General features: G+C 49.3%; 1 protein-coding gene across 1 annotated transcript in view; it reads left to right on the forward strand.

Moving 5' to 3' along the window:
- Nucleotides 1-832: 832 nt before the first annotated feature.
- NGF (nerve growth factor) overlaps nt 833-21869 on the forward strand; it is a 52727-nt gene continuing 31690 nt past the window's right edge. The window contains exon 1 of the mRNA XM_025994687.2: nt 833-878. The gene's annotated coding sequence lies outside the window, so the exon portion shown is untranslated. The remainder of the gene's footprint in view (nt 879-21869) is intronic.

The following is a 21869-nucleotide window of genomic DNA, read 5'->3' on the forward strand; positions in this document are numbered from 1 at the left end:
CTCTTTCTGCCTAGATCAGTTTAGAGTGACAAAAATCTTGCAAAGCTGAAGAAAGCTGCAGACCCTCTACCCAGAAAAATGCACACATTGAACACAGACATACAAGTTCGCCTACAATTTCTGAGGCTTCAGTGACCCCACCAAGGAAGCTTCTGGAACTCAGGCCCTTAATTTAAAGCCCTGAGTCTAGGTTCTGCCGTCTAAGTACTCCGGACTTTGTCTCCACGCCAACTCACCCCAGCCCGGCGGGCGGGGGGCGGGCCTTTTACCTGGTTCTGCTTCTCAGAGCCTCCACCTTCCCCCGAACCGGAGGAGCCTGGCACCTGCATCTCGCCAAGCTCCCCTGGGTGCTCTTTTCTGGCAGGTGCTGGGTGGTGTCCCAGGCCGAAGACTCTCTGGGCTCTTGTCTCTGGCTGCTCAACGTGGAGGCCAAAGCCTAGGGCACCGAGCGTGACGTCGGGCCGACCCCGGGAGCAGCGAGGCAGGGGTGGGGAGGTGCCGGGAGCCCCGGACAACTCCGCCCACAATAGCCGGTCGGCGCACCCCCTTCTGCGGTGCCGCAGAGGACCCCCCTCCAGGCTTTGCCCGCGGCGGTGCCGACCCCCGTGCGTTTCCCTTTGACCCCTTCCTGGCTGCGTGGAGCCGACCCTCCCGGGAGCCACCGATCTCTCGCACCCAGGACCCCCTACAGCCGGGCACCTCCGCCCCCCAGAGCAGGTGCGGGGCCGGGGCTGGCGAGGGTTGCGGTGGGGGGAAGGATTTGGAGCGAGTGACTCAGGAGTCCGGGAGGAGGGGCTAAGGATTCAAGAAGCTTGTGTTAGAGCAGCTCGGCGCTCCTGCACAGCAGAGAGCGCCGGGAGCCGGAGGGGAGCGCAGCGGTGAGTCAGGCTGCCCCGAGCCGAGCCCCGAGAGGGGCGCTGCGCGGGCAGGGGCGCGGGCGCGCGCGGCTGGGCTCCCTGGAGCGAGGGCACCGATCCCGGCCGGGCCAGACCTCCGGGCTCCCCCGAGGCTCCCGCAGGCTGAAGTGCAGCCAGGGCGGGAGTGTCCCGAGTGGGTGCGGGAGCGCGGGGCCCCGGCTGGCGGCGGGTCGGAGGCGAGCGGCGCGCTCTCTCTTGGGTCGCGGAGTTCCGGGTCGCCCGGTGGCCCGAGGTCCGGGAGGCAGCCCTGGGGTCTGCGGTGGCCACGCGGCGATGCCGGGGGCTGCGGGCGGAGGGCTGGAAGGGGACAGCGCGCAAGTGAGGGAGCGCGGAAGAGCTTAGAGAGAGGGATGCGCGGGCTGCGGGCGCGCCGGGGCGGAGGAAGGGTGGTCTGCGCGGCGGGGGCCAGTGCGCAGCGCGCCCGGGCGGGTGTGGACGCCGAGCCCGGGAAGTGCCGCGCGGCCCCCAGGAAGGGGACCAAGCGGGCAGGGCGCGCTGGAAGTGGTGCGGGGAACCGAGTCAGGGACTCCGGGCTCCTCTGCGCCTTGCTGGCGGGCTGGGAGACCCGAGCGAGGGCCCCCCGGGGCTCGCCAGGAGAAGGCTGCGCACCACCGGGGGACCTCCAAGAAGCCGAGCTGGACCAAGGTCGCCAGGGTTCAGCCCTGCTGCTCCTTGGGTCACACGCCTCACCTCCAGTTGTCTGCTGCCAGGTGTAGGAGAAGCTGGCGTGGAGGGGTGGGGCGGGCAGCGCCTTGGGTCCAGGAGGCCAGGGCAGAGGGGAGGAGGCAGAGAGAGGACCCAGGGGTCAGGAACGGCATCTTTGAGCCAACATAAACAAGTGGCTCAGCTCTGTTTGATTACAACTCTCCATCTTTCAAAAAAAAAAAAAAATCTGAGATTTTCGTGGAAGGTGTTTTCTGCTTGAACTTTCTCTTCCCTTGTGACTTGAGAGATTAAAAAAGATCCTGCTTGCTAGGCTGGTTTTTCCAAGTTGTTCCAGGTTGGAAGTTGTAACAGTTTGAAGGATAATTTATGGGTGTTTCATGCATTAAAGTGTATTACAGCAAAGCCTTTTGGGTGCTGTGGGTATTAAGGAAAACTTAGTGCACGTTCCCGGCTGGAAACCAAAATAGTGCTCTCCTGGGTGTCTCTGCCCCATCTGTCATCTGAGGCCAATGGAAATCCTGGAGAAAAGGCACTTGATTAATTGTCCTGGCTCCATCCTCTGGGCGCACCCACTGCCAGTGCCAGCCCCCACTTCCCCTACATGTGCGTGGCCAGCTGCATCCTCCAAATTCAGACGTAGTGGTGGCAGGCCCACCCGCGACATCTTTGCAGGGTCTTCAGACTCTTGAGCTGTCAATCAGTCTCCTGTAGGGAATACTTCTGCCTCTCAGGCAGCGCAGAAAAGGCAGCAGCACGTAGGTCTGCCAGACCTTCCTTTGCGATGTTTACAGGTTGTTGTTGTTTGTTTGTTTGTTTGTTTGTTTGTTTTTGTTTTTTTCCAAATGTCTGAAACTTTCTCCCTCTGCAGAGGAAAGGCTACTTTAGATCTGGATGGGCGCCTTCTGTGGGTCTTATTCCGGAATAAGTCATATGTCAGCCTGGGCAACCCAAATGTCAATCCGTGTTGGGCAGCGTTCCCGGAGGTTCAGAGGGGACCTCAGGACTGGGCAGCACGGGTGGGGAGGAGTGGTCTGGGGGCTGGGACTGGGGCTGCTGGCACTGACTCACAGAAGTACATGTTCCTCAGGTTTGGGTCGTTGGAGGGGGTGGGGTTGAGGTCACATGCTGCCAAACCCCTCCTCCTTTTCCCAACATTTTTATGCAGGTGCAGAAAAAGGGCAGCCTTAAAGGGGAAAATGTTAGGAGACACTACAAATAGGAAACCAGGGTCTCTGGGGGCATGGGGATACATGTCTTGATGGAACTGTAGTAGCACCTCAGGGGATTTTACAACCAGCTGCTGGTGCCACACCTTCCCTGGGCAGCCATCTTTCCCCCGGAGCAGCCCAGGCCTACAAGCGAATCAGGAAAACTGGGTCCACTCAGGACAGTCATCCTAGTCTTGGTGACTCTGTCCCCTCAGTCTTTCTCAAAGGAGTGAGGTGCTTGCTTCCTCCTACTGCCCACCCTACATCTCTCCTGGCTGGGGGGCCAGAGGGAGGCTCAACACTCCTCTTCTCCTCCATGTAGAAATCTGTGTCGTGGCCAGGAAGGGGGCCCCAGCTGCCGACATCAGCAGGGAGGGTAGGGCATGGCAGGGCAGGGCTGGAGCCTGAGGGAAGTTTCTCATCATTACTGAGATTAAATTGATGAGAAAATCTCACCTCTTCACTCTGAAACAAGTGCTGAGCACTACTGCCGCAGATTCACTGACTGCCCTATTGCATCGGCAACTGCATTGGAGCTGCAGAGAAATTACAAGGAAGTATGCTACTGCTATTCCTCACTGCCTGGAGCAGGAGTGAGGCCCGACCCCCAAGCAGACATCAGTGCAAGACCAGGGACCAGAGTTCCAGCCATCTGTCTTCTCCCAGTAAGAACTTGGAGGGATTTCGGGGTCCTGAGCAGGCCTTGGAGACCTTTGCGGGCAGCAAATACTCTGTACCCAGGGGCAGTGGAAGGTGTGCTGAGGATTCACATAAAATCTCTGAGTATCTCTGAGCAAACAGCCCATGTTTCCAAAGGGTTTCTCTTTCTTTGACTGGCACCTCTGATCTTACAAACCACCAACTAAACCATCAGCTCTCAGGTTTAGCCAGTCTTGAGAAATCAAATCTGTGATGGACCAGTTTCACAGAACAGCATGTGGTGGCATCAGGCAAATAAATGTAGATGGAAGACCCTTCCCCAACCCATTCTCAGGGACCTTCTTGACAGTGGGCAAACAGTTGACATCCTGACTCCAGAGAGCGGTAACATCAGGATGGCCCTGAGGCAGAAATTCAGCTGGAGAAACCCAGGCTTTGGGGTAATTGGTCTTTCGGTTGAGTGTGCATGGGGATAGAGTTGCCCATCCTTGGAGCCAACAAGCTAAGGAGGAGCCTTGGAGCCAAAGAAGATAGACCTTCAGCCACAATGATTGACCAAGACCAGAAGAAGAGTTCTCGTGCTTCCTAATGTTTTTATTATTCTTTTTTTGTCTGCTTTACATGTTTTTGAGGAGCCTCTATATATTGTTGGCCTCAGACTTTGACATAGTAGGAATTGGGTTGAAACATTGAGATGATCTCTTGACTTTTTCCTGCTGTGCTTTGGGCAAACGTTCCATAGTAGCTTCCTGAGTTGAGAGACAGGAGAGAAAAAAAAATATTTGTGACTTTGAATAAGTCATTAAACTTGTCAGGCTTCACTTTTCCACTTTTCCCATCTATAGGAATTAATAGTGTTTCTCAGTGGAGCTGTTGGCATTTGGGGCCAATTCTTGGTTAAGTGTGACCTACTTAAATAATGCAGGAAGTTTAATATCCCTACCTTGCCTACTAAGTGTCAGAAGTCGTGGTGACAACCAAAAATATACTGCCCCCCCCCCATCCCCACATATGGCTAAATGCCTCTTAAATGGATAATACTGTTCCCAGTCAAAATTTCCTTTGGAAATTACCAATACAGGCCTTTCTTTCTAGGCCATACTGTCAGGGCATCAATTACTTAATCCTGGAAATGGGGCTTTAGAACTCCAGCCCTGGACTTCATCTCCAAGAACCAGGATAGCAGGCTCCAGGAAGCCATTGGCAGGAACCTCCGTGCTATGGTCCCACCAGACATCACTCTTTGCCTTTTGTCAGTGGAGTGTGACTACAAATGACCCACATGAAAAGAAAACAAAAAAGAGTAGGGGGAAGGGACAGGTGGTATTAGAGCATGGCAGCTTTCCTTCTCTGCCATATGCTATGAAAAACACAGGCAGACTGCCTGCCCCAGGTGTCCACGGCTCTGGGAGGGAATCCTTCCCTCCTCTACTAAATGGATCACACTCTGGCACCAGGAGGTCCCTTCTCTGAATGAGAGAATGAGGAAGCAGACCTCTCTCCGGCACTGCCAGCACTTCAATCAACGTGGGGACATGTTGATATCAAATTAATACAACTGTGCCCAAGCTGTGAGAATAAATGGGAATCAAAAATGTGACATTTGATTGAAAAAAGTCAGCAAGCAGTGCTATGTGGGAGGGGTGGTGCTTGTAGCACTGAGTTTCTTCTCAAGGAGACTGGCTCATGTTATGCTTAACCCTACCCCAAGCTCTCACCATAGGACAAAAGATGGAAGCGGTTGAGTATTCACAGTGCAAAGGGCTAACTAAGATGGATGTTACCTTTGGAGAGTGTTATAGAAACACCTGCCTGCCCTGAGCCCCACTAGTAGCAAGAGAGAGAAGGGTTGGGTTGAGAACCCATTGGGCTGGTTGACTCCTCCTACTACTCCTACTACTCCACCATTGGGCTGGGGGAAAAGGACATAGGAGACTGAGGGAGATCCCTGGTGAGGCTGAGAATGGTCTGGTGATGCAGTCTGTCAGGTGGGACTAGCAGCAGTGTTTTTTTTTTAAATTGCCCAAGAGTTGGGCCAGCATCTTTCATGTGTGGAGAGTCTTTTCATCAGTAGTAGTAGTATTAGTCAGAGTCAGACAGTCAGGGCTTGCCTGAAAATCGGCCACGAGGCTGAGCAGACAGAGACGTTTGAGCACTGTATGGGGTGGGTAAGCCTGCAAGTGCAAGGACCTGGTTCCCAAGTTAGTGGGAGCGAATGGCCCAAGCTTCCCACCAAAACCATTCCACCCTGAGGGCACTTGGTATCCACTACCACTGGAATCATTGCCTGATAACCACAAGATGTTTGCTCTTTGGTACAGATGGGCTGATTGTCCCATCCCAGTGTCCTTTGCCTGTTCCTTCAAGTAGGCAGGATTGGTGACATGATCACGTGTCTGCATCCTGCCTGCTGTTCCTTGGTGAGCCCAAGGGGGACCGACTGTCTGGTAGAGGCCATGAGAGCTCAGGCCGGGTTGGGGGTGGAAGGAGGTCCTGTCTCACCTCCCCGTCACTGCGGATGTGAGGCACAGTTGAAGTAACTTATATTTCAGTCTGGTGACATGCCATTCGTGTTTGACCCTGAGCACACCTGGCTCAGAGATTAATGCACTGGCTGCTGCCTCCCCCTTGTTGATAACTAGATGCTGAGTCGCTGAGGTGGTGGGAAATGCCAAGGGAAGCAGGATCCCCTCAGAGAGGGATTTCGCAGCTGGGCTCTCACTGTCTCACAGATGCTGCACTGGGTGGCCGAGGGGAGGGGGACGATCACCCAGCAGGAGAGCTGCGGGGCGGCATCTCTCACATGGGCTTCTCTTCCATGAAACAGAAGTAACCGTAGTACCTGCTCGGTCGAGCTGCTGTGCATCGTGAGTGGGACACATGCTGGCACGGGCCTGGCACAGGGGAGGCACTCTGAGGGCACAAGTTTCCCTTGCATGTGTTCTTCCTCAGGGGCTCTCAGTCTGACAGGGCCCCCTCTTCATGCTGTTTCACTTCAGGCCCTGTAATATCATCTTTGCCCTTTTCATATCTCTGCATATAGAAAACGTTGGGGGCACTTGGGTGGCTCAGGGGTTGAGCATCTGCCTTCAGCTTAGGTCATGATCCTGGGGTCCTGGGATTGAATCCCACATAGGGCTCCCCGTGGGGAGCCTGCTTCTCCCTCTGCCTGTGTCTCTGCCTCTCTCTCTATGTCTCTCATGAATAAATAAAATCTTTAAAAAAAAAGAAAGAAAGAAAGAAAGAAAGAAAGAAAGAAAGAAAGAAAGAAAGAAAAAGAAAGAAAAAGAAAGAAAAAGAAAACTTTGCTGAGTTGGGAGGAGAAATCTTTTTGGTAGCATTGAGGGCTTCTCTAGGAATTTCCTCACCTATATTTGGACCTTCTGTAATTAACATCCTCATTTTGATAGAATTTTAACCAAATGCTTCATTTCTGGATTATCTTTGCCTCATAATTTCTGGGTAAAAGAAGACGCGTGGATCGTCTCCTGTGATTTCCTTCCAACGGCAAACTTCTCAGACTTTTACTTTAAAATGTTAGGCCGTGCTCTCTAAATAAGGCATTTCTTGAGAATGGCCATTTGTACTGGCAGCTTGAAGTGTGTTTTGGTTCCTTACCCCACATACCAACGCCTCCTCCCCCAACCACTTGTGTCTTTAGGATTTTATGTATCTTATCAAGTTTACAAGAGAATAAAGAAGGAGGAAGTGGATTTTCTGTGACAGCAGGGCAGTCGTGCTCACCATACCAAGGGTCTGTGGCTGAGCAGCTATTGCTAAACCACATAATACCTGCGGTTGGAGGGGGGGCAGTCCCCACGCCACTGGGGATGCAGGTCCTCTGGATATTAGGCCACTGGGTTGATTTTCCTTCTCCTAAATCAGCATCTTTATTAATGTGCTAGCCAGGGGACTGGGCACGGGGGTGGGGTGGGGGGTGGAGTGGTTCATGATAAATATAAGTCATGATCCCACCCAAGGAGCTTGCTCAGGAGTCAAAAGTAAAATGGCTTTCCAGGCTCATCAGATAATGTAAGAGGGGTAAGTCCAGAGGCTGGTGGGGACCACAGTAAACTGCAGAGTGTGTGCCCCATCAAAAGGCGACAGGCCAGCTATTGTCCGCAGGATCATGGGTCCAATATGACTCGATCTTCCAACTTTTCAAGAAAATTCAAAACTTGGAACTTGAATGTATGATCTCTTCACTTTCAGAACCTCTATGCAGACTAAACAGAATCTGTCAGTAGCTTTTTTATTTTCTCATTTAGATTAACACACTCAGAGCAGTCAAGAGCAGCACCAGAAGGGGAGACAAGTGGAAAAAGTGCTAATGTGGTGACTGTAAGAGCCACAGGAAGGGAGAGGTGTGAATGATGTGGTGCACTCCAGGGAGGCTTCCTGGAGGTGGCATGTCCTGTAGGCAGGTAGGGCTGGATAGAAGCATCCCCGGCACAAAATCAGACAGCAGGAGCTTCAGATCCATCCTCCACTTCTGGCTGCTTCTATGACCACATTCCTTAATCCCTGTATGCTTCAGTTTCTTCATCTGTAAAAAGGACTCGTAACACCGATCTCAGAGGGCAATCATAAGGTGAGAGAAGAGAACGCCAGAAAGCCCAAACTTAGCCTAGAAGCCACAACGCAGCAAGTGTCCTGGAAGCCTGAGCTTAGCTCCTAATGCTGGGGTGGGTGGGGGTTTGGCCAGCCCAGAGGGCTTCAGAATGCAGGGCCAGAAGCCGGAAAGGGAAGGGTTCCTCTCAGAGCTCTGTGGACAGTTGCTTTTCAAAGACTTGGGTCTCGGTTGCTTTTTCTGCCCCAGGAAAAGGACCAAAGGTGTTGGTTGTCTTTCTCCTCTCCTACCCTCCTCCTCCTTCTCCGCAAGGCTTGTGGCCACGTGCCCACTTGTTCTCTGTCAGGATCTCACCCTTTTAAAAACCTGACCTAGGCCAAAGCAGAAAAACACTACTCAATAAGAAGGAAAAGTACTCCGGGAGGCTGTATAGACATGCACGGCAAATATTCAAGGAATTCTTAGGAATAAAAAAAAAATTCGTAAATCTGGATTTTTGCATGAGGCCATCCCAGGAACATGTTTTCTCAATTAGCGTGCACATTGCTTGGAGTGAAGTCACTGAGTCCATGGCTCGTCAGGGCTGACTCGCGCTGAGCCATCTGATCTGGACTTCACTTTCCGTGACCTAAATCTGATTCAACCAACCCCTGTCACTGTCCCTAGCAGTCGAAACAGAATTGTCCCTGAAGTCCTAAACCAGGGTGGAGACCTGCACAGTCCCCTAAAAAAGCAGTCTAATTTCAGATCCTAGATGGAGTCACAAAAAACTGAGAAAGCCAACACTACTCTTGATGGATTCCCCACAACACCTCATGTGTGCCTTTTCCTTTGGCCTGATTGCGAGATGGTGAGCGTGCATTGGCCCACAAGAGCAGATGAGTCCTTTAGATTCTACAAGCAGAGAAAAGAGTTTCTTTTACAAGCATGCATATCAACTGCTTAAAATATTGTATTAGTTGCTGCCTGAGATCAGCGATTATGTTTTCTGGATGATTTCCTAGACTGACTCTTTTCCAAGCAAACGGCTTTGTCAGATATTTGTAATTTCTGAAATATTTGATTAATGATGACCCCTCCACCAGAGGGATGGTCCAGAGTGCATAATTAGCAGCATGCCTCAGAAGCAAAGATGCTGCCCAGCATCCAGCAAGATCAAGCAGGAAGCTTGAAAAACATTTGAAGTCAACCACCATAGAGTAGAGAGAAGGAAAATGTTTTTCAAAGTACAGATTGAAACCCATGAGGAGGATGTGAAACCACTTGAGTGGTACAACACTCTCTTTAAATGCAAGAGAGTGGAAAATTTTTTTTAAAAATCAAAATGCATCACAAGTAGCAAAGGGAAAGTATTCATGAAACTTTTGTTTTTGTTGTAAATATGCTTACACATACATATGTGCAAACTGGATGGTGATGGGAAATAAATTTTTTCACTATGAATCATGGTTGAAAAAGGTTAAAAACTACCGGTATAGACGACAGCATGGTTTATGAGGGGACATAGCTCCAAAGCAGACAGACTTGGAGTTTGATCCCAGCTTTGTGATCCCCAGTTGTGTGACCTAAGTTTGCACAGCATCACTGTCCTTCTCTGTAAGGTCGCATGGATTCCATCATCATAAGGCTGTTGTGTAGATTAAGTGAAAAAGATGTATAAAGTGCCTGCCACCAGAGAGACCCTCTGTGAGAGCTGCTATTAGCATCTGTCTTCTCTTTCCTCCTCCTCCTCCTTTATCCTCTCTGTCTCTCTCTCTTTTAATGTAAGAGAGGAGAATCTTTTTTAAAAAAATCAAAATCAAGCACAGACAGCAATGATCATACCCTGACTCCATTCCCACCTTTTATAGCACCTTTCTCCCATTTCATGTTTGCAGAGCCATCTTCATGTGATTCTGTTCCCCACTCTTGACCATGACATAATCATCCAAGGGACACAAGGCATCCTTCTCTGTGACCAAGAACCATCAAAGAGTATCACTGCCTTTCCTGGCTGTGTGACCAGGATAAATGCTTTGGTCCTAGAGTGGGCACAGTGACTCTGGAAGGAGCTTCTGTTCCCACAAATCACATCCTTCCCCTCTAGTATATTTTTATAAGGGCAGCAGAGCTAAGATGCCATTAAAATGTTGACATTGTCAAAACTCTAAAGAAGTTCCTGCCCAGAGCAGAAAGCCTAACATTTTCTCATGAGCAAGGCTCCAGGCTGCCCAATGCGGGGGGTTTAAGTTTCTCCCCTGGTATAAAACGTGTGAGGGCTCCTCATCAGGACACTGGAGTGGTCACCTTCAGGCACACCAAACCCTAATCTTAACCCTAGCCCTTACCCCGACCCACAATCTGCCACTGACCCCAGAACTTCCCTTCTCAGTGGAAGGTACACAAGTGACCCACACACCAAGATCCTAGTTTGGGACCACAAAGGTGTAATGTCCCAATTTTTTTGACAGCCTAGCTAATGCAGCCCCTGAGGATGGACAGGAATGATGAACTGCTTGCCTCTTTGTTGGCGTAGAATTGTCTCCTGCCCCAGCTCTGTGTTTCTCTGTGCTCCCCTAGGGCTCATTCCAACTCTCTTGTTATAAAGTGCCCTCTCACTGGGCCCCATTTTCACCACTAAGACTCAAAGAGGATTATTAGTGACATCTCCTCAAATGCTGAGTTCCTGTCCAGACCAAAGATTTAAGGCTCCTATATGGGCACTTAAGACAACTCTGAAGTTTTGGGTCAGTGGGATGGAAGGGAAAAAAGAGGCCCTGGTTCCAATGGTGATTTTCATCTCTGTAAGAGTATCCTCTCCTCCCCACTACCCATTCTGCTAGTCCCTATAGAATCAATGTCCCCAGGTCAGTTGTACACTGTAGCTAACGTTTATAACAGAGGGATGTCACACCCGGTTCCCTTCTTCTCCCAAGCACGTGAGTTATATTAAGCCAAACACTGGAGCTTGAGGGGGGACTGCAATAAAGCAGCCGAGAGGCTGTTTAAATACATCAGCATTGTACCTGGTCTTGTTGGTTTTCTTTCTTTTCTTTTTAAGATTTTATTTATTCATTTATTTATTCATGAGAGACACAGAAAGACAGACAGACAGAGAGAGAGAGAGAGAGAGGCAGAGACCTAGGCAGAGGGAGAAGCAGACTTCATGCAAGGAGCCCAATGGGGGACTTGATCCTGGATTCTGGGATCATGCCCTGAGCCAAAGGCAGATGCTCAACTGCTGAGCCACCCAGGCATCCCTTGTTGTTTTTATTTTATTTATTTATTTTTTAAGATTTTATTTATTTATGAGAGACACACAGAGAGAGAGAGAGGCAGAGGGAGAAGCAGACTCCATGCAGGGAGCCCGACGCGGGACTTAATCCAGGGTCTCCAGGATCACACCCTGGGCTGCAGGCGGTGCTAAACTGCTGTGCCACCAGGGCTGCCCCTGTTGTTTTTATTTTAAAGGAAGAAACAAATGCTGTCTTATTTTTCCTGTGTCCAAAACAGGGAGCAGGAAAAGAAAGTATTTTCACCCTTTCTGAAACTTCCAATGACAAATGGAATCAATTGTCCCAGAACATGCCCCATCACCAAGACGGTTTCTTAGGCTTGAAATGAATTACCTTTCTTTTCATCTGGGTTCAAGACTGTCGTGTCTGTCCTTTCCTGGGGAAAGTGTGGACACCCAGAAATGTCTTCATTTTCTTTTTTGGAGGAGTTCAGACACCAAAGCCTTACTCCAGGCTTCACGCCCACATGTCAGCATCGCCGTATCTTGGAAATGAAAGAAAATATTTGGGAGGGGGAGGGCTTTTAAGTGTTGTTGTTTTGAATTTTTCTAAAACACAGTAAGACATGTCAGAAAGTGGAAGGCTTAATAAAGCAAAAGTATGTCTCAGGGGTTCTTTTTAAAGGATCTTTACAGTTAAGCAAAATAAGAATTTAAACTGGCACCGTACACAGAATGTCTACCTCCTAAGCACTTCAATGTCTGAAATGATTATGGGCCTATTACAGAATTCTGACTGGCAAACTCATGCTTGGCAAAATTCTACAAACCTTTTTGTAGCTTCTTTCTTTCAGGGATTGGGAGAGTTGTTTTACTAGGAAGAAAAAGTGGTTAAGTCGGATAGGGGGTACTTCTTTCACCTCAGTAATACTGAGATCCAGGAGACCAGGGATTTACTCTTGACTCAGCCTTCTCCTAGCTGTGTGACTTGGGCAAATCACGGAACCTCTCTGAGCCTCCGAATCTTAATCTGATAAAATGAGAGTAATGATACTGTGTATGGGAGAGGGCTGCTATATTGGGTATGGTTGCCAGCTGGTAAGGCACAAAAGCCCTGGACAAGGAGAGAGACTCCAGGTACCGGTGCTGGCTCTGCCCTTGGGTGGTGGGGGCCCCTGACAGCCACTTGCCCCGTGTGAGTGACCCCCTTCTCTTCTGCCCACACCAAATGAAGCAGCAGGTGTGAAAGCATTTCACATAAGCCTGGCTAAAATGAGCTGTTCCTGCCACGGTGGGAACAGAGCCCATGCCAGGCATGGAGTGGGCCCCTAATGCAAGAGGGCAAGGGCAGTGTGGAAGAAGTCTGGAAGTGGGATCAGACTCACCAGGCTTCCAGGTCCAGGAGTGGGGGAAAAACAAAACACAAAACAAAAAACAAAAAAACAAACATGTGATCAAGGGTGACTTACTGTACTTCTCTGATTTGCAGTTTCATCAGCTGAAAATGGGCCTAATAGCTCTTCTTAGTGAGGATTAAAATACAATGACTTCTAAGTCATTTGCTTGCCCCAAACCTGGTTTCCTAGGAGTCGTTGATGCTGAAAAGAAATGGATGCCTAAGGGGACGCCTGGGTGGCTCAGCAGTTAAGGGTCTGCCTTCCACCCAGGGCATGATCCCAGGGTCCTGGGATCGAGTCCCACATCGGGCTTCCTGCAGGGAGCCTGCTTCTCCCTCTGCCTGTGTCCCTGCCTCTCTTTGTGTCTCAAATGAATGAATGAATGAATGAATGAATGAATGAATGAATCGTAAAAAAAAAAAAAAGAGAGAGAAAGGGATGGATACCTAAGGAGCTGCCTGATTGTTCAGTGACTGGACCGTGGACAGGAGGAGGCAGGTAGAGTCACCGGACCAGATGCCTCAGGGACATGAGTTTTCCCAATGACCTTTCTCCCTTTTCTATCCCCTTGGCTGGCTCTGCCTTCTCCTGACTACAAACATTTGAATGCCCTGGGGCTTAATCCAGGCCCCTTCTCTTTCTGTATCACTCTCTCCCTAGATGTCTCATCCTCTCCAGGCATTAAATACCACTGCTGGGTGTCTGTTCCCAAAACGGACCTCTCCCCTAAGCTCCCGGCTCTCATGGGCTACTGTCACATCCTCTTGGATATTGCAAATTTAGGTCTTAACTTTAAGTCTTCCCTATTTTAGATAATGAGATCACTATCCCCACTCTTATCTGGACCCCAAATCTAGCAATCAACCTTGATTCTACCTTCCTCATTACCTCTCGCTTCTCATCCATTGGCAAGCCTTGATTTCAACATAAATTCTGAATTCAGTTGAGGCTCACCATCCTACCACTGCCTGGTCCAGACCACTGTCATCTCTCCCCTGGACTAGTACGGGAACCTCCTAATGCAGCTCCCCTACCTCCACTCTTCTTCTCCCATAGACTTTTTAGTCTGGCTGCAGTCAGAGTGGCCTTTTAAAAGATGTCAATAATGGGGTACCCGGGGGGCTCAGTGGGTTAAGTGTTTTGGTTTTGGGTTAAGTGGTTAAGTGATCCTGGTTTTGGATCAGGTCATGCATGGTCTCAGGGTTGTGGGATGGAGCTGTGAGTCAGGCTTCATGCTAAGTGGAGAGTCTGCTTGAGATTCTCTCCCTTTGCATTCCCCTCCCCCTCATGCTCTCTCTCTCTCTCTCTCTCTCTCAAATAAATAAATAAATAAATAAATAAATAAATAAATAAATAAAATCTTAAAAAAAAAAAGATGTCAATCACATCATTTCACAGTCCTCAATCTTCCTTCCAATGGCTTCCCATTATGGACTCAAACTCATAGTCTTGCCATGGCCTTATTTCGGTGGTTCTTAATTAGGAGTGATTCTCCCCTGGGGACATTTGGCGACATCTGGAGACAAATTTTAATTGTCACAAGTTGGGGACGGGGTGGTGACGCTGGCATCTAGTGGGTGGAGTCCCGGGATGTAGCTAAACATCCTACCATGCACAAGATGGTCCTCCACAGCAAAGAATTACCTGGCTCAAAATGTCAGTAGGGTTAAAGCCCTACTGGGAGAAACTCTGCCTTCATATGATCTGGACCCCGACCCTCTCTCTGACATCCTGCATCACTCTTTTCCTTGCCAGCTATGTGACAGCCACACTGACCTTATTGCTATGTCTTCAGCACACTAATCTGGTTACTGTCTCAGGGCCTTTGCACTTGCTATTTCCTCTATTTGGATAATTTCTGCCCACAGATCTTCTTTGTGTGGTTCTTTTGTTCATCATTTAGGTCTGCTCAGATGTCATTTCTTTTTTTTTTTTTAATTTATTTATTCATGAGAGAGAGAGAGGGAGAGAGAGGCAGAGACAGAGGCAGAGGGAGAAGCAGGCTCCATGCAGGAAGCCTGATGTGGGACTCGATCCCAGGTCTCCAGGATCATGCCCTGGGCCAAAGGCAGGCACCAAACTGCTGAGCCACCCAGGGATCCCCAGACGTCACTTCTTGATTGCTCTAATTTAAAATATCAATTTTACCTCCCACCACACCCTGCCATCAGTAGACTATAGTCCCTTGCCGTGCTTTATTTATTTTACAGTACTTAATTCTAGTATTTGTTTGTTTCTGTATTATCTGCTTTCTTCACAGGAATCTAAGAATGAGGGCAGGAACTTTGTTGTGTTTCTCAAGTGCATGACATAATAGGAGCTCAATAAGTGTTGAATGAATGAATGAATGAAGTTGATAAGTATGGCACAGACATAGATTATGACCGAAAGCTAGGAAAGGACATCAGTGGGATCCTGCATTTCAGGGAAGGCTTCCTGGAGGAGGCGTGACATTGGCAAGCCTGTGCAGTCCCCTTCAGCTAAGGGCCCCCAGATGGAGCAGAGCTCTGGAGGCTTGGCCGCCTCTGGTAAATGTACAGGGGAGCTGATGTGGACCAGAGCTGGATGTGAACTTTAATATCAAATGGGAAGGAAAGCAAGGGTGGAGGGCTCTGAGATGTACAACTGAAGAGAAGAGTCAGGGAAGGGAGGTGAGTGGGAGAAAAACAGGGGCAAGAGAGAGAAATCTAAGTTCGAATTGGTTCTGGTCAGGAGCAGAGCCCAGGATAGAAGGAGAGAAGAGTAGCCAACTCAGGGGAAGATCTCTGGGTCAGCTCATCTTGAAGGGCCACTGGTCATTTGTGGAGAAGGAACTAGGGGGATCTTCCGCCAGCATTTTCCAGGAGCCCATGAGGGGCTGAGTAGGACCTAGAGCACTGGAAGGGCCCAGTGAGGGGTGAAATCAAGTATCCCTCACAGGCTGGCAGAGACTGGGTTCTGAGCAGCACACTGACCTGTGTTGAGATGATTGTACAGGAGATAATTATGCAATCATGGTTCCGAGCTAGTCTTCAGGGTCAAACATTGGTCCTATGCTCCAATTTAAAAAAGTGACTCCCGTAATGTCACATGTGATGGCATATAGTCTGTATTTAGCACATGTCAGACGATGAGCAGATGTTCCTCAGGTCCCCAGACTGGCCCCCTGTGCCACCTCACAATCAAAATGATGATGTCCAGTTCTTGAGGCAGGGGTAGGGGGCTCGGTTCAGACCATGGATCATCTTCCAAGGTCTCAGAATTCCAAGATGTATAGATTATGGAGTCTCCCATGGGAGGGGAATGCCTGGTCCCAGATACAAATGGCTCTGGTTGTCCCACCATCTCCCCTAAGTGACACAGTATGGTCAGGGTCTGTGCCCTCAGGGCCACCTCAGGACACTTACTCATAACTCTGGTTCCTTTTGCTGCCTGGACACTTCTGAGGATATGACTACAGGGGATTAGCTGGCCAACACCTCATTTTATTAGTCTGTTAAATGTAGGTTTAAACTAATACACCTCTGATGGAGACGGCCTATTCCAGCCTACCAAAAATATCATTATGAACGTTTACAAGGTCTAAAGGATGATGTAACAGTGATGAAATTCACATGTGTCGCATTACCCCAATGTCTAATTTAGCCCTGACTCAGTCCATAGAAATGTGTATTTCCCCACAGACATGGCTCATAGCTGCCTCGTAGGGAGAAGGTGATGAGGTTGTCTGTCACATAGCCTAGGAAGTCATTAAATGGCCGAGTGACTGTTCCTTCCATGCTCCCTCAGAGAACAACTGGCTTTGACTTTTTGTTCACAAAACCTGTCTGCCAACTTGTCAATGGGGCCACCTTCCATCATTAGTTCTCCTTTCTGGTATACAGAGGTTGGATGCTTTCAAACTTCTCCATCAAGAGGTGACCTCTTACCGTTCATCATACAAATAAATAACATGGTTGATAGGGCTCAGACGGATGCTCATCCTAGGCACAAAAGCTTTAGCAGCCATCAAATTCTCTCCATCAGAAGGCAGGTTACAGAACTACGCACAGACAACAGAGCAAGCAAAAGGCTGGCCTTGGTCCCTCCTTCCCACTGGTTGTGTGATTTTATTTATTTTGTTTGTGTGATTTTAAAACATATCATATAAACTCCTTTTGATTCTCAGTCTCCTCAACTGTAAAATTGAAATAATAGTAATAATCATAATCCCTCCTTTATATAGTAGTGGTTAAATGAGAGAATGTACATAACCACACAGTATTTGGCACATAAAAAGGTGTTCAAACAGCAGATATTCTTTTTTTTTAAGATTGTATTTATTTATTAATTTGAGAGAGAGAGAGCGAGCACAAATGGGAGGGGGAGGGGCAGAGGGAGAGGGAGAAACAGACCCTCCCCCCCCCCCACTGAGCAGGGAGCCCCATGCAGGGCTCTATCCCAGGACCCTGAGATCATGATGCAAGCCAAAGGCAGATGCTGAACCAACTGAACCACCCAGGCTTCCTTCAAACAGCAGATGTTATTAAAATCTTGGAAAGTTAGATTTCAGATATCAATGGCTCATGGAAATATTTTAGATCTTAAATTCTTTGTACAGTGAGAGAGAAAGGGAATGGAGTTTAAATCTCTAGACAAGGAAGACAGAAGGTAGGTGTCATGATGTCACTGTGATTGATTGCTCATTTGTAGCATAAGCCTCAGTAAAGCCATCTGTTAGATGGGGGCAGTAATGCTTATAAAACAGCTACCATAGCACCTGGCACATAAGGCTCAAAGAGTTTAGCGCTGTTGTTATCATAATCACAACCTGTTTTCTCCATACTAGTTCCTCCATCAATCCTTTCTTCAAGTCGAGCTTCTACACACACAGGTGCAACCTGGGTTCCTAAGCCTTATTCCAGAATTTAGGCTGGGACAGCTCTCCCTCACCTCTCAGGGTCTGTTTCTGCCACAGGGCATTTGCAGCCAGTTAAAAGTCACTCCAGTGGATTTCTGGGATCCACTCTTCACTGCTTCCACGTGGCTTTGTTTCGTGGAAAGGCAATATCGTGCTAGGCACGGACGGAGAAGAGCCCCTTTCCTTTCCCACAGGGGCCTGGAGGTGACCCTCCCTGGCTCTCATCTCTCATTCCTGGGACGGCCACCAAAGCAAGGGAGCCACAGTCCCTTAAATGAATGTATCCAGTGACCAGCAAAGGGAAAGTGGCACCAAACTTAGCATTTGCCATTGGCTCTGCCAGAATGTGCTGGACCTGGATAGAAAAGAAGTCCCAGAGACAAGCATCTTGTATGTTTCTTAGACTCTGGGGGAGAAGTAAATTGTAAGTTGTCTCATTTATGATCAAAACTACCAAAACTCGTAAAATGTTCTGAAGACGTTTCTATCCATGTGTCCTCAAGCAAACATGTAAACATGGAAGGACATTTTTTTTCCCACCACAACTAGTAATGAAGACTAATTCTTACTAGCAGGGTGAGATATGTCTTGAAGCTAGGTATTCAGCAGGTGTCTATCCCTGAGCTCTCGCGGTGTGCGTTGTATGTACTGTGTTGTTCTGGGCTTTTGTGGACAGCAGGGATGCTTATGACTGAGGCATTTGTGAACTGATTGGCAGTTCTTAGTTCCCTTTTAATTCCAAGGAAGCCTTTAGCCTTTTGGGAAAAGAATGATGGACATGAATCTAATACCACAGGGCTGGCTGTCACATGAATTCTTCTATGACCCAGGGCCTTGGACATGAAAAGGAAACAAAAACATTTCATTATAAGATTTTTCTTCTTCCCTTCCTCTCTCTCTCTCTCTTTCTGTCTCACAGACATATGCAGGCATGCACACACACACACACACGCACACACGTGAACACATATAGGCACATACATATATCACACGCACACACCACACAAAAAAGTGGACACATTGCTGAGGTGGCTGCAAATATTTGAAAATTGCACCACCCTTTTGAAGTCTTGCAGTCTTTTTTACATATATATATAAACACACACACACATATATATACATATATATAAACATATATATGCATATGAATGGGTTCACAGGGCTTACAGCCTTGCCTGGAAGACAGTGATCAACAGTCACACCAAGGATTGGGAGTTTCTACTCTGGTAAAAGATTCACATGCCATTAGAGGGGTTTCTACTCTGGTAAGAGGTTCATGTGCCATTAGAGAAGGTGCCTTAGCAGGGCAGGAAGGATTCCAGCAGGAAGGTATTTGAGATTCGTTTGAGATCGGCAAGGTAGGCAGGGGCTGAAGGGCAGATGCTCCCAAAGCAAAGAAGCACAGTCCTCTTACCCTGTCTAGGAAAATGCTTTGATTGGTGGTGGAAATGGGGCTGGCTCACAACAAGCTCACACCTGCTCCCCAGTAAGCTTCTCCTCCTAGCTCCCACTGAGTAAGGTCACACTGCTAGCTTCCATTTGGCCATGGTGGGAGTAGTCACACCATAGAAAGCAGCAGGTGCTACAAATCAGGACGCCTCTCCCTTCGGAGAGCCGATTTAACGAATACACCAGGGGCTCCACATGTTCCACCTGCTTCCTAGCTGAGGCTAGCACAGACCCTACCCTTTTAGCCAAATGCCTGATCCCCTTCCTGAGAAATTCCATGAAGAGCCTATTCCCAGAAAGGCACTGTCAACAAGTTACTGGGGCCATAGAGCTGTTTATTTCAGACTCTGGGCCATCTGGCTTCTCCTGGGATCCAGGACATCCAGCAAGTTAATAGCAAGCAACCAGCAAGCAAGAAAGAACCCATTCTTGTGGTCTTCGTCACCCCCCTGCCATCTAATGATATTTTATCAACCACCCACACTGGCCCAGCTCTCTGTGAGACACTTGGCTGGGCAGATTGCAAGTCAGGCTTTGACCCCTCAGGAATTCGGAGCCTGGTTGGGGCTTCTGGGCTGACATTGTTCCTCCTTAACATAACTTGGGCTGCTCAGGGCACAAGAACCAGGGGCTGACGGAGATGAGGGGATGGCACCACTGCTGTTTTCCCTAGTCTGTCTCTGGGCACAGGAAATACCGAGCAAGTGGAGGTCAGAGTTCACCATATAGATGACTTGGTCAAGTTTTTAAAACAACTAATGCTGCTGCCCTTGAGACCCCACTGCCGCCCCAGTTCTCTGAGGACAGTTGCCAGAAGAAAAAGTGAGTTCTGAGTCCTTACAAAGACCTGCAAAGAGGGTGGGTGGGCATCCCAGAGGCAGTGTTTGCAGGGGAAGTACCTTTGTTTCCAGGGCATATGTGCACCTGTGTGTGTGTGTGTGTGTGTGTGTGCATGTGTAGTGTCTGCTGTGCATACGGAACATGGAGGAACAAATAGTGGCTGTGGATGGTGGTGCAGGTGCACGTGAGCAAGGCAGGCAGGGCTTTGAGATGGAAAATCCCAAATCCATAGGGTCTGGCTGGGAAAAGAAGCAGGGCACTGAGGATGGAGAGAATCCCTTTCTGGCTGCTCCCTTCCAGTTCCTGGACAGGAGCCAGTGACTGCCACAGTTTGCCCATGCTGTGCTAGGGAAGTTGAGCCATTCATTTATTACCTTGACCTCTAATCTGATTTGAAAGGTGGGTGACACCCATTAAGTCTCCCAACCAGGGTTCGTTGTGAAAGTCAGGCATGAAGAGGCATGACTCAGGGGGTCCTGTGAAGCCCCCCAACATCATCTGCCCAGAGCCCCACTCCAGGCATGGCCACTTGGGTGGACAGTGAGTCTCCAAGAGGCTTCTGTTCAAAGCAAAACTGAAAGTGATCAGGGCAGCATTACTGGCTACTAATACCTCCTTTTGGATTCACTTCTAGGTCATCAGGCTGCACATGAGGGTGGCAGGAGATGCACAGAGGGAGCAAAGGCCTCCCAAGGCAGGTGTGGGTGAGAGGCCAGCAGGGCGGCTGCCGGTGTGGTGGGGAGGTGCTGCTGCTGAAGCAGTTGGCTTTGTCAGTGCTATATGTTCAGAGTATGAAGGAGACCATGAAGGCAAGGGGGGCTGGAGATCACAGGAGCAGTGGGGAAGGAGGTGGCACCAAGAGAGCCGCCCCCAGTAATACAGGAAAAAGGGGTGGATGTAAGGCTTCCAGGGCCCTGCAGAGATGCTGCATCCCCTCCCTGCGCCTTCCCTGACACTGCCTTGGGTCCCCAGGGTGCCTGCTGGCCCTTCTGCCAATGTGCAGTAATTGGAGGATCTGGGTCCAGGTGCTGTGAGTCAGTGAGAAAGTCCGCAGTGGACCCCTGATAAGCCACCGGTGGAGGAAGGTAGACAGTGTCTGGCGTGGTTGTGAAGAATGTGTCCCATGCAGAGTGTCTGGCCAAGGGGGTAGGTGGGGACTCTGCTTCTGGAGCCATCCCACTGACACCTGCCTGAGCAGAGGGCTTCCTCTGCTACTGCACACAAGGGCTCCAGGTAGCCCACCTGCATCGAGCACCTGGGCAGCACCCATGGGCTTTGCAAGGAGGGCCTCCAGAGAAGAGGGAAAGCCCGGAGGAGAGGGAAGGCGGGAGCCATGGGGGGACAGGGGAGAGGCTGCCCTTGTGGGAGGGGAAAGTGAGGACCAGGGTTGCCCACTTACTGACTCCTGGAGCTTGCACCGGTTTCTCTGTTTCCTCCACTGAAATGCATGCCGTCTGGAGGGGAAGGGAGGCTCTCCTTATGAACATTGAAGTAATTAGCTTGTTTATGTTATTATGCTCATTGCATAAATATAGTTAAATAAGACATCCTATTGCTGATAATTATCCGAGATCACAGTGAACATGGGGCTCCTGCCAACAGCAGGGATGCATTTCTGGTAATACAGCCAGCACCAAGTGTTCACTCTGCTGCCACAGAGTCACCTGACCGGGGTCTCCTGACTGGCCCCACTGGGTGGAAGCTCCTTGACAACCCCAGGTGAAGAGTGCTCAGATAAAGTGCAAATTATTCTCTGTGGTCAGATCCCAAAGTATGTGGGTGACAAACACAGTGACATTGTTTCCTTGAGTGAGTACTGTTTTCCATATGTGGGAGGAATTCCGGACTTGAGAATTCTGCATCCAGACTTCATGGATTTTTTTTTCTATTTGATACAACACAACTAATGATAAAGAACAATACTAGCCTGGCTTTTGAGATCCAAAAGGCTCTGGGTCTGACCTCCCTAGGGATTGGGCTAGATCCAACAGCAACTACCGTCTTCTCTTGTCAAGCTGGACCACAGGCTCCACGAGACGAACTTTCCGTTGGCTTCTGGAGTGTGGAAA

Source organism: Vulpes vulpes, chromosome 8 (assembly GCF_048418805.1).
Source record: "Vulpes vulpes isolate BD-2025 chromosome 8, VulVul3, whole genome shotgun sequence".
NCBI lineage: Eukaryota > Metazoa > Chordata > Mammalia > Carnivora > Canidae > Vulpes > Vulpes vulpes.